Source organism: Lagenorhynchus albirostris, chromosome 16, assembly GCF_949774975.1.
Source record: "Lagenorhynchus albirostris chromosome 16, mLagAlb1.1, whole genome shotgun sequence".
In the NCBI taxonomy this organism is placed as follows: domain Eukaryota; kingdom Metazoa; phylum Chordata; class Mammalia; order Artiodactyla; family Delphinidae; genus Lagenorhynchus; species Lagenorhynchus albirostris.
The window spans coordinates 30,125,289-30,138,502 of record NC_083110.1 but is presented as its reverse complement, the minus strand read 5'-3'; the positions used below and the strand labels follow the sequence as shown (position 1 = coordinate 30,138,502).

Sequence of the window (13,214 nt, the reverse complement as noted above, 5' to 3'; positions counted from 1 at the left end):
GACAAGGACCCTGGGAAATGATGCTAACATGCTGCTTGGGAAGCTCTTGGAAGCTTGGAAGAAGATATGGCCCACACTATGTGCAGTAGAAATGCCAGAATTACCGTGGCAGATGGCAGGAGAGGGAATCAAAAAATTCTGAGGAGTGAGTGTGTGGAGAGGATGTTATACTTAAGGCTGGAAACCCCACCAACTGACTGTTCCACAGAATGGCCTGGATTATACGCCATTCATCAAAGCAATGGGAGATGTGCTGGTGAGGAGGTCCAGCATCAGGGAGGAGTTCAGTGAGGGTGTGGTCTGCAGACCAGGCATGGCCATAGGAGATATTGTTACAGACCTGCTCTCCCTGCCACCAACTGGGATCCCAGGAAAGAACAGAGGCCGGGAGGTGGGGCGTCTCTGTTGGAAGCAGCGTGGACACGATGATTGCTGTGACCAGTAAGGTCAGAATGGCAGACGGGCGTGCCCAACCTGCAGATTTATGGGTGTGGCTGGGGAACAAGGTGTCCCTAAGGCAGGGTGACCAACTGTGCTGGTGTATTCAGGACTGAGGGGGTTCCTGGGAACAGGTCTTTCAGTGCTAAAACCAAGAAAATCCCACTCAAACCGAGATGAGTACGTCACCCTCCCCTCGGGGTAGAAGAAGCTAACAGAGGCATCGCTCAAATCTACAAAATCAAAAGAATTCAAAGATGAATGATCAGTAGGCTAAAAGCTGTCCCCGTTAAAGACAAAAACAAAAACCCTATGATCCCTTGCCCAGTTTCTGGATCTGAGACGATTTTCAGGCTGGGAACCCACTGACTGAAGGAGGGGCTAGGTGTCCATAAGGAAGGACTCTGCATCACCATGGAGACTGGGTTCAGTGGTGACTATCCTAGTCCTTGGGGATCTATATACTGAGGAATGACAAATACTCAAAGTCGACATTGATAAACAGTGACTCAAAGTCATCGTGGTCACCACTGGAGTGGGTGCTCGTGGGGTCAGGTTATAAATACACTCCTGGAACAGATCTGACTCATGCGGATATACAGCGTTCACTGAGCCACTCTGGGGACATTTCCCCGGTCCTTAAATGCATAGTGATAATGGATGTACCTGGCAGCTGGCAGATCCCTTGCATTGGTTCCTTGGATTATGGGGTACAAGGCATCCTAGTGGGAAAGGCTGAGTGGAAGCCTCTGAAACTTCTCCACCCCACCCTCAGTTAAGATGGAAAGGGAAATGGCAGGGATTAGTGCCACCTTTAAGGTCCTAAAGAATGCAGGGGTGGTGGTCCCCATCATTTTATCATTTAATTCACATAAATGAGATGGATCTTGGAGGATGAGGGTGAACCACATGTCTGACCAAGTAGTAGCCCTGATTGCAGCTGCCGTGATTCTGCTAGAGCAGATAAAGACAGCTCCGGGTACATGGTGTGTGCTCACTGATGACACCAGGAAGGAGGGCCAGGCAATTCACATTCTCACGGAGGCGGAAAAGCAGACACATTTATGGTCTTTCACCAGGGGTAGTTAACTCTTTTATCCTCTATCAGCATAGAGTCCCAAAGGTCTAGAACTGTCTAGACAATCTGTGGAACATCTCATTGGTCTGTGGAATTGATGACATCGAGTCAATAAACCTGGCTAAACAAGAAGTTGCAAGGATGTTGAAGACCTTGGTGAGACATGTGCTCCAGAGAATGGGAGATCAGCCTACAGAGATTTAGGGAGCCACCTCTTCAGTGATGTTTTTAGGGGTTGGTGTTCTGGGGCGTGCTAGGACATCCCTTCCAAAGTAAAGGACAAATTATTACATCTTAAATCTTCCACCAATAAGAAGGAAGTATAACACCTAGTGGGCCCATTTGGGTTCTGGAGGCAGTATATGCCGCACTTGGGAAAGCTGTTCCAAACCGTGTATCAAGTGACATGGAAGACCCCTAACTTTGTGGGAAAGATTCCTGTAGCAGGTCCAGGTTGCTGTGCAAGCAGCCCTGCTGTATGAGCCACAAGGCTGGGTCGACTCCATGGTATTACAGGTATCTGTGATGGGAAAAGAAGCTATGTGGCGTTTATAGTAAGCTCCAAAAGGAAAATTACTGCACAGGCCCCTAGGGTTCCGGAACAAGGCCATGCCACCTGCAGTGGAGAATTTTAGCTCTTAACATGCTACTGGGCATTGGTACAGATGGAGCCTTGACCATGAGACATCAAGTGACCATGAAGCCAAACGTGTTCAGCATAAACGGGGTTCATGCAGAGCCACCAAGTCGTAAGACTGGTGTAATGTGGAGGTGGTACATCTGGGATCAGGCAGGATGCAGCCAGATGCCACCAGGAAGCTGCCCATGTAAGAGACCCAAACCCCCAGGTCGTGTCTATCACTGTTTTTCAGCTCCCACCTGAGCCTTCATGGGTGGAGTACCTTAAGACTAGCTGCTGGAGTAGAAAAAAAGTCAAGTTCTGTTCATGGATATGTTGACTTGATATACAGGTACAAGCTGGAAATGAACTGCTGCTATGCTACAGTCCTACTCAGCGGTGGCCCTGAAAACCAGCAGAAAGGGGAAATCCTCCCGCAGAGCCCCAAGCAGTATACCTAATCATCAGTTTTGCATATAAAGAGAAATCCCTGAGGTGGAACACATATGGACTCATGGGACGCAATGCATAACTGAGCTCTTGGTCGCAGTCTTGGAAGGAGAAAGATGAGAAGTGATAAGAAGGTCCAGGCAAGAGGCACATGGATAAAACTATGCGAGTGGTCACGTGGTGTGAAGATCTTTGTATTACACGTTACCATCCACGAGAGAGCATCCACCCTGGAAGAGGCAGAATGACAGAATGACCCTGATGCCATGATGCCGACCAGCCTCTGCCATTTGGCCACCTTCATGCTAGCACAACTGGACGTCATGGGGCCAGAATAGAGGCTACACGTGATCCCAACAGCAAGGGCTCCTGACTCATCAAAGCTGGCCTGGATACTGCCATTGTCCAATGTCTATGCTGCCAGCAACACAGGCTAATGCTGATACCCCAATGTGGCACCGTCCTTCAAGGAGATCAACTGGCCACTTGCTGATAACTTGATTACTTTGACCCCCTTTCCCTCTGGAAGGGGAATTGATTCATTTTCATTTGGACTGACATAAATTCTGGGTATAGGTTTACCTTTTCTGCCTTGCAGGGCCTCGGCCTGCAGCAAGTCTGATGGCTTATGCAGTATTTGACCCACCAACTCTGGATCCCATATAACATCAAACCAAATGATTCAAGAGAATCATTTTAAGACACACGAGGTATGGCAGTGGGCGTAAGAGCACAGGATCTTTCAGGTCCACCACAAACTGTACGCCCAGACACTACCACCTGATAGAGTGATGGGACAGCCTCTGAGTGTACTGCTGGTGCACCAGTGGAGGTGATGCCTATGAGTATGGGACACCATTCTCCAGGATGCATGATGGACTCTAAATCAATGACCACTTTATGGTGCTACATTTCCAGGAGACAGAACGAATGGGTGTGGGTAATGAGAGGTAGAAACAGGAGGGTGTCTGTTTACCATCACTGCCGGAGACCCACTTGGGGAATCTGTGCTTCCTGTCTCCACAACACTGGAAGTCCTGGTTTTCAGAGGAGGAATGTTTTCACTAGGAGACACAGGAAGAGTCTCGTTAAACTTTAGGGTATGGTGTCACCCAGTCTCTCTGGGCTGCTTATTTATATTGAAAGACCAGTAGGCAAGGGAAAAAGTCACTAACGTAGTAGGGTTAAGGGACCTTGATTGTCAGGCGGAAGTAAGGTTATTGCTACACAAACAAAAAAAAGGGCAGAGAAGAATATGCTTGGTACCAAGGCACGAGGGAGTCTCTTGTTCTTTCCTGCCCAAACTTGATGGTAAACTGAGAAACACAGTAACCTGTGAAGTAAGTCCCGTTTACACAGAGAGGTCTGAGAAGAGTATGGCAACCGGGGATTCAGACCCCTCAGGAATCAGGATCTGGGTCAGGACACCAGATGAGCCACAGAGACCAGCACAGGTGCCAGGTGCCTCGTGAAGGGACTCTAGAACAGGTAGCGGAGGAGGGAGATTATGAGCATCTCCTGCAGTAGTGGTGTCTACAGATTGTCCCGTTAACTCCCCTTTTATACGCTTCCCCAGGAAAAGAGACACCCAGAATACCGGAGACAGAGTGAAAGCTGCTCCAAGAACGTATATAAAATAGTGGAGCCAGGCACTGCCAGGGGTGGACTGTGGTGGACACTGTGATGTGGTGCCCAGGCTTCACGCATCTGCCAGGATCGCACTCCCACAGCTGCCGGGAGTGTTGTTTACTGAGGGTCCCCGGCCGAGTCCCTCCCTCTTAGAATCTGTTTCCTGGTGAACCTATCCTGTGACAGCTCGGTTTTGAGCTCCCTGGTGTCTGTTTCCTTGTCATGTCCTAGGATACCAGTATCCCTCTTGACAAATGGCTCCCAAAATAGAAATGGAGCTCTGATTTTTCAGGGTAGAAGAGGAGACGCTCACCTCCCTTACTATAGGCTCTATACATTTATTAACGTGACCCAAGATAGCAAAGACTCTTGCAGCCACACCACACTGTGGACTTTTCTAAACTCACTCTCGGTTAAAGCGCCACACGTTTTCGAAGCCTCGCTGCTGTTAAATGTTGTGTCCCTTATCAAGCATGTGCAGTCGCACGGGGGGATCAAGCACAGGACTTAGATTCTTCTGTTCAGTTCCATCTGGTTAACTACCCCTTACCAGTCCTACCTGCTGAAAGATTTTTGGATCAGACTTTCATTCGATTCCTTTATCTTTCCTTTCAAATTCATGTCAGACTCAAATTTGATAAGCTGGCTTTCCATGTCCTTATTCCAGTCATTAGTGGAAATGTTCACAGGCTCTCCCAGGCCTTTGCAGGTGCTGGCTATGTCCTTGCTGCAGTGGAACAGAGAGCTCAGTCATGCCGGGAGACCACACATCTGTTCTTCTCTGCTGTGGGTCTTTGTGGGAGTTTATTATTACCATTGTTGACATGTGTTGGCCCTTTTCTCCGTGACACCATCCTAAGCACCTTCCGTCATCCTCACACCTAATCCTCACAGCAGCCCTGTGACGTAGCCACTGTTATTAACCTTCTAGAGAGGCTAAGTAACTGGCCCAAGGTCACACAGCTATGAGGTGGCAGAGCCTGGGTCTGCACCTGGCTACGTTGACCCCGGAGCAAGTTGTCCCCCACTGTGCCATCATGCCTCTTCCAGGAAGCGAGTCCCACGGCTGGAAGTTTCCTGCTGTGGGGAGTGTGACGAAGTGTGCAGAGGGACAGGTGACTTGGGTCAGGTGAGGGGAAGTGAGAGAGAAGCTGAGGCCTGGAGAGGGACCCGTAGCAACTCTTCTCTCTGGAGAGAAGTAAACCTCTCGAGGGTAAGACAGCGGAGGGAGGAATGAAATTCACTTGGTTCTATGTTCTTTGGATGATAATAACCTTTGCTGAGTGCCCCCGGTGTGCTGGGTACCTGCAAAGCCATCGACCTGTACTAACTCAATTGTTTCTCCAACACTCCTATGAAGCATCTGTGACACTGAGAGGTTAAGGAACTTGCCCTCAGTCACAAAGCTAGTTGAAGGATGCAGCCTAGATGGGAAACTCTCAGTGTCTTCGCAAGAGAATACCAGCCTCTGCCTCAGTTTACAGATGAGCCAATGAAGCCCAGAAGAGGGACAATGACATTTCAAGTCACACTGTAATCTGTGGCAGAATCCTCGCAGCGATTCTGTAAATGCTGCAGGTGGCGTTGGTACTTTCCACCCTCACTCTGTTAGAATACAAACTCCATGAAGGCAGGACATATTGGCTATTTTATTTACTGATTTACTATTGTGTCCTAACTCCTAGAACAGTGCCCGGCACACAATGGGTACTCAACCTGCTACTGAGTCACCAAAAATGACTTTATGATCTCTAGAGTCCTGGTCGTGAACCCAACAGCCCTGTATCAATGTGTGACTTTGATCAGTGTGTGACCCACGTGTAGAGGATCAGCCATACCAAATGCTTTGTCCAAGATCTCACCCCAGTGCGGTTAACGCTTGTGAATTGGCTGGTCCGTTGCAGGATGTTTGCCTCGCCCGGTACCGTCAGCTTTCAGCTGTTTGCTGAAATCACAACCTGAGCATTGCTCAGGTAGGAATGTACGGGGAAAGCCTGCACTGTTCTCTGAGCAGGTCTTGGTTGCTGCCCTGTCTCTTCTGCTACCCACACAGCACCCGGGCCGGGGCTGGGCCCCAGACAGCTGACTCTGGGCACCTTGCAGCTTCATGACAAGAACAGCTGGCCGTTTTGCTGGGCAGGTTGTGCTGTCATCGGGGTGTGTTTCTTTCTCTTTTTCTTTTCTTTTTTTTTTCTGACAGAGAAATAGGAACACGCTGTGCTCCTGACACAACACGAAGAATCCGTCTCCACAAGCCCTTTTTCAAGTTAGCAATAAAACATTACAAGAAATCCACCGAGGTTTTAATTATGCAGGGCCATCCAGCCTGTAAGGAGCGACAGTGGGGACCTGGCTCCTTTGGGGACCTCCCTGGAGAGCAGTGCAGAGAGGGGGGCCACTCCTAGGCCTTCGAAGGGTCTGGAATCTAAGCCACTCTTTGATTTCAGGATGGACTCTGAACAAATATTTATGAAAACAAAATATTTATTTTGAACTATTAGTCAATACCTAAATTCATCGAGCAAGAAGCTGTTTTCAGTGGCCAAATTGCAGTTTCCTTTGCTCTGACTCTGGGTTCAGAGGTGCTGGCCACGCCCATTACCGTGTGGTCAGCTAAGAGCTCACCCACTCTGAGCTTTCTACTCAATTAAGGGTCCAGTAACCTGAGCAGATCGCAAACATCCTCCCTGTGATAAAAATAAGCCATGTCAGTAGGAACATCTTCTGGCTCTGTCCCGCCTGTCCCTTTATTTTGCACCTTCTGCCATGTGGCTATTTCTCCTCGGGATCCTGTTAGGATGGTCCTAGTATCTCGCCAAAGGCGCCCCTTGCTATATTTTAAAGGTGTATACGCTTGACTTGTGGAGTATTTGAGCTGCAAGGCCTCCTGGAGACCACCTAGTCTTTCATCTCTTTTTATAGAGGAGGAGATGGAGGTACAGAGAGGTTCAGAGTCTTGTCCAAGATCACACAGCTTGTGGTGGCAGAGGTGGGATTCAAAGCCAAACAGGTGGGCTCCCAGCTCCTGCCCTCCACTACTTGTACTGCCTCTCTAATAACTTGTTCAAGTCATTCAGCCGGGAGAAAGCCAAATTAGAACCTCTGTTCATTTTCTAGGGCTGCCGTAACAAAACACCATAAACTGGATGGCTTAAATAACAGAAATGTATTCTCTCACAGTTCTGGAGGTTAGAAGTTCAAGATCAAGGTGTGGGCAGGGTTGGTTCCATTTAAGGCCTGTGAAGGAGAATCAGTTCCATGCCTCTCTGCTAACTTCTGGTGGTTGGCTGGCAACTTTTGGTCTTCCTTGGAATTCCAAAGACACATCACCCCAATTTCTGTCTTCATCTTCACATGGACTTCTCCGTGTATCCGGGTCAGTATCTAAATTTCCCCTTTTAAAAAGGGCACCTACTATATATAAAATAGATAACTAATAAAGACCTACTGTATAGCACAGGGAAGTCTACTCAGTAGTCTGTAATGGCCTATATGGGAAAAGAATGTAAAAAAGAGTGGATATAGATATGTATAAATGATTCACTTTGCTACACACCTGAAACTAACACATTGTAAATCAACGATACTCCGATAAAAATTTAAAAAAAAAAAAAAGACACCAGTCATATTGGCTTAGGGGCCCACCCTACTCCAGTATGACCTCAACTTAACTAATTATATCTGAAATGACCTTATTTCAAATAAGGTTCTGGGGGCTTAAGACTTCAACATGTAAATTTGGGAGGACATAATTCAATCCATAATGAACCCCCATCTTTTAACACTTAAGTTATCCTCTTGTTATCCAGACCAACTTTTAATTTAACAAATCATAATCGAATTGAATAAAATATGAGCTCTTAGCAGCCCGGAAGGAACAATTTCAGCTTTAAATAATTGAATAATGCGACACCATGAGTCTGAACTACTGCCACGTAAATTGGTTGTGCCTCGGGTCCACGCTCCCTGGAGCGACCATCTATCTGCAGTCATTTGAAGGGGATGGTTAGTCAAAGAATCCGGAAAGAGAGGAGAGGAAGGGTTTAGACCCAAGGTCCCACGTCTGACATATTATTTACTCGGAGGTTTATTTGCATTGTCCATCTCCATGAGGGCAGAACTGGAAATATTTGGTGGACATCTGTCGTGACAGCATAGTGAGGCTCAGAGAGGCCAGGTCCCCCGCCCAGGGCTGGAGCTGGGACTGAACCACACGGTCTTAACCACACAGCAAATATTGATGCCTGGTTTATGCATTTCAGACTGTTTTCTCAACTGAACTGTAAGCTTATTGAGGGCAGAGACCCCCCTGTCCCATTGCTGTCTCAGATGCAACCTGATCGGAAGCTGCTGGGTTCTGGGGTAGGTCTCATTGTGACCCATAGCTTCAGCCTCTTTCCCCACCACTGAAATCTCAGAGAAGCCCTCACGCAGGCAGCATCCGTGCTGCACAATTGCTTTGGAAGCACAATGCATCACAGTGGCCCCTCACCCTCAATCTTCTGCTCCGCCCGCCTCACACCCCCCACCCATTCCCCCTTGTGTAATTAAAGGAAAAACGTTCTGCATTCATTTACTTTATACTTTATCAAATAACGGAGAGATGAATTAAGAGGTCCGTGGTTCTATTTCAAGGTTCACGTGCTTTCACAAACTGTGCAAAGTCGCACTCCTAAAACCAGCCGCGTCAGCAGGAAGTCTCCGCTCAGAACATGGCCATCTCTCCCTTCCTCTTTTCATTCCCCAGTGTGATGTCTAAATAGATGTGATGGTTGGGAATTCTGCAGAGACAATTGTGAGAGAATCCTCAGAACCTCTGGGATTCTGCAGTCTTTCTCTCTCCCTCTTCCTCACATATTGCACAAGAAGTCTCCTGGGGGAGGGATGCCAGGCTGTAGGCTCAACTAATCTCACTGCCACAAGCATTTGCTCAGTACCTACTGTGTACAGAGGACTGTAGTAGGCACTGCTGGGGAAGTGGAAATGTTCATATCTTAAATTTCTATAGTTCTTTCTAGTTAACAAAGAACTTCTATATTCACAGTTACATTGAATGCTTGCAAAAACTCTCTGACATAGATATTATTATTATTCGCTTTGCCACTGCTGTGAGGAAACTAAAGCTGAGAGAGATTAAATAACAGAGGCTCTTTATTTCCAGTGGGTCAAGGACCCCCTTGGTTAGACTGGTGAAGTCTGTGGACCGCAATTCAGAATAACTTTCTTAAATGCAAAAAACAAAATACATAGGCTCACAAGGGCAACCAATGATACTGAAATACAGTTTTCAAAGTAACAAGAAAGCCTGATATAGTAAATTATATGCTTCTTTGTTAAGGCACTAAATAACAAGATTCTAATAACTATCTTAATTTTAAAGTAATGACTTGGATATATCAGAAATCAGCAAACTACGACCTGGATCACCATTTAAAAAAAATATTTATTTATTTTTTTGGTTGTGCTGGGTGTTAGTTGTGGCAGGCAGGCTCCTTAGTTGTGGTGTGTGAACTCTTAGTTGCAGCATGCGTGTGGGATCTGTTCCCCGACCAGGGATCGAAACCGGGCCCCCTGCACTGGGACCGTGGAGTCCTATCCACTGCACCGCCAGGGAAGCCCCTTGTAAATAAAGCTTTATTGGAACACAGCCACCCCCGCTTATTTTCCTACTGTCTATGGCTGCTTTACAGCTACCACAGCAGAGCTGAGTAGTTGCAACAGAGAATGCATGGCCCACAATGCCTAACATATTTACAATCTGGACTTCACAACAAAGTTTGTTGGCCCCTGTTGTGTTCAATGTTTTGAAATAACTGCAACAACTTGAATCCCATAGAAATCGTGATTTCTACGGTGACAAAAATCTCAGCTATCACAAATACAACTGTGGTTTGTTGCCTCCATTTGTAATTGAAACATGTCATTTTTCCCATCCAGCTTCATGGGTCCCCAGAATTCCATCCATGATGCTGGTGAGGGTTAGAATTTAAACCCAAGTTGGTGTGGTTCAGAAACCAGCGTTTGCCCTACAACTCCCTGATGTCTGGTACTTAAGAATCTCACACACACACACGCACACGCACACGCACACACACCCCCCCCCCGTAGGCAGGCAGTCCCTGCCTGGTGCTATCATGAGGAGTGAGAGTGACATGGAACTCTGAGGGAGGCAGCAGTGCTCAATCTTCTAGCCTTCTGAAACCCTTGCTGAATCCAGGGCCGCCACCTGTGGTTGTGTGGGTTGGCCACTGGCCAAGAGGGTGAAGCGAACTCTGGCTCAGTTACCGAGCCTGCTTGGGGTGGGATGCCTTTCTAAATGTCTCACAGAGTTCTCTGGGTACATCTTCTCTTGAACAACGTGGATGTTCTGATGTTTGGGCTTAGACTCAGGGGATTCTTATAAATGTGTGGTCAGTAATAAATGCAGTTTTATTGATGGATTGACTCTTGGATAGATGGTAATAGAGAGGGAAGGTCATCGTTATATTAAGGGATTTTAAAGACTACACTCTGCAAACTTTTCATTCACTCATCCCTTCGTGTGTTCCTTCCTTCCTCCTTCCTAACAAACACTCATTAAATATCTACTATGTGCCAGTGTCTTGGCTGGGGGTTTCTCTGGTATATACGAGCTGGGGAACGTTGGGTCCTGGCTCTGTAACTTCCCAGCTATGTTACCTTGAGTGGCTTCTACTCTTTGATCTCTGTTAGCTTGTCTATAAAATGGGACTCCTAAGTACACCTGCTACCTACCTCACAGATCTGAGTTCGAGGAGATTATAGGTGAAAAGAGTGATGTGGAAAAGTTGTTTCAGAAACTGAAAGGAGGGAGAGAGCTCTGTGTAGTTCAGGTTGGCTGGGCTGACTCATAGAAGTGGCCCTGAGTAAGACCTTGAAAGATGGACAGGATTTGAAGAGGCCAAAATTTAGCAGAACCCAGTAGTAGAAGCCAAAATGGTGCGATGAGTGAGGGCTGGGAGGCTGAGAAGGAGCTGTGTAATCTGGCTGTTTCCCTGAGGAGCTGTGACACTCAGCACACTCCCCGCTGAGGTTTTAGAGCCAGCCGGGAGGCACTGTTATGAGAATGTGTTCATTATTATCATCCTCGTCAACATTATTATCATTATTAATAATATGATATTTGGAGCATCTATGCACATTAATTTTACACAAGCTTATGCAGTGGCTAGATCTGACGCTGCTACCAATAAACAGCTATAACGTGGATCTTTAATTTACATAAAATAACTTATGCTAATTTAATTAGTCCTTTGTTTACAACTGAGGCTCTCTCACCACTGGGCTGTGAGATATGGTTTACTGCAGCACACTGCAGAGCTGGAAGCTAGGCACATGCATCCCCCGTGCAGGGATGCTCCTCCTACAGAGAGGAAAGAGAGACACTTGCTTTTCTGTGGGAGGACACATTCAGATTCAATAAGTTCTTATTTACAACTTTCTTCCTCATAGGAAAGGAAGTTGATGGGTGCCATGAGGGATGCTGTCCTGTCTTTAACTGATTCCATCCCGACAATCACCTGAAGAGGATCAGAGAGGTTTTATATCCAACCCCATATCACACAGCTACCGAGTGGTGAGACAGATATGAAACCCATATGTATCCATTTCTAGTTCTCAGCCTCTTTCTACATCCTTATGAAAACTCTTAAATACGAAGTGCTAACATGGCTTGGTATGTGGTATGTACTCAGAAAATGCCGGTTGAATGAATGAACAGCACTGTTTCAGTTAAAAGTGTTTTCAGGTGCACTTTCTCCCTGACACTCTGCAGCAGCCCTGAGAGGCAGGTCTGGCCAGTTGCATTTTGTAGAGGAAGCTGAGCAGGTGGGGTAATGGAGAGGGCATTTCACTGTGAACTCAGAGGTCTGCATCCTCCTGCTGACTGTGTCACTGATTTATGCCCTGACCTTGGCCTGACCTTCACTCTGGTCAAAGTGCTCCCCTCACCCCAGTTCCTCCATTTCCCCATATGCGAGACAGAAAGAAGAATCCCTTGTCCTTCTAATCGGACGGGCAGAAATAAAAAAATGAGAGTGTAAGAGGCACTGTGCAGGGTGCCTGAGAATCATAAGGTGGTATTTGTCAGACTTGCCTTGGGAAACCTTGAAAAATTGAATGGAAACCACTGGGCTCATTCATCTCCTTTTAACAGCCCCATGTCATCCAGCCTGGTCTTTTCCATTCCTGCTCTGTCCAATCCTGACAACATAATTTAGTTCCAGGGAACTTGAATAGAACACAGTGGACTGATATTTCTACGCGCTCTGGCCTTGATTAATACCGTCAGGGCAGCTGCCGGTGAGGATGAGGGGCCAGACAGGATGCTGGTCAGCAGCCTCCTGTGCTCGCTGCCTGGGGGCGCCCCCTGCCCCTCCCCAGTCCCTGCAGGCCCTGCGTCCCCCTCCCTCCTCCTGCCCAGGCTCTGCTGAGAGTCCCTTACCTGGTCTATTTGTTCTTCCCACTGTCCAGCCACCCATTCTGCAAACATACTGAGTATTTACCACAGCCAGGCAATGGGGATTCAGAATTAAGGACCAGCCCTGTCCTTCAAGCATTCAATCCAGGAAAAATGAAGACCAATGGACATGTGAGCAAAAATTGTTCAAGGAAGGAAGCAAGAGCTAGAATAGGGATGGAGGGATACAGGGGTAGATGGAGGGATGGGGGGATAGACGGAAGGAGGAGGCTGCTCTGCCTGGGAGGGGTAGAGAGGGCTTTACCAAGGAGACAGTGTCAAACAGGGAGTTTCGGGATTAGCAAAGTATCCCGAGGAGGAGGTGTACGGGGTGGGGCAAAAGGAGAAGAGATTTCTGGCAGCGGCCACAGCACAAGCAAACTCATGAGGGCCCAAGATACCCAACTGGACAGGGCTGGCAAGCGGTCTGGGTGGCCCTACTGTGAAGTGGAGGGATGAGGTGGGGTCGGGGCCCAGAGTGGAGCCTGGATAGGGAGGAGAATGGAGCGAGTCGCCTCTTTAAG

At 47.5% G+C, this 13,214-nt stretch overlaps 1 long non-coding RNA gene across 1 annotated transcript in view; it reads left to right on the top strand.

Annotated features, from left to right (window-relative positions):
- LOC132507564 (uncharacterized) overlaps positions 1 to 11,831 on the top strand; it is a 205,047-nt gene extending 193,216 nt beyond the window's left edge. Inside the window, exon 4 of the long non-coding RNA XR_009536217.1 lies at positions 11,685 to 11,831. This is a non-coding gene — a long non-coding RNA (uncharacterized LOC132507564). The remainder of the gene's footprint in view (positions 1 to 11,684) is intronic.
- The last annotated feature ends 1,383 nt before the right edge of the window (positions 11,832 to 13,214 follow it).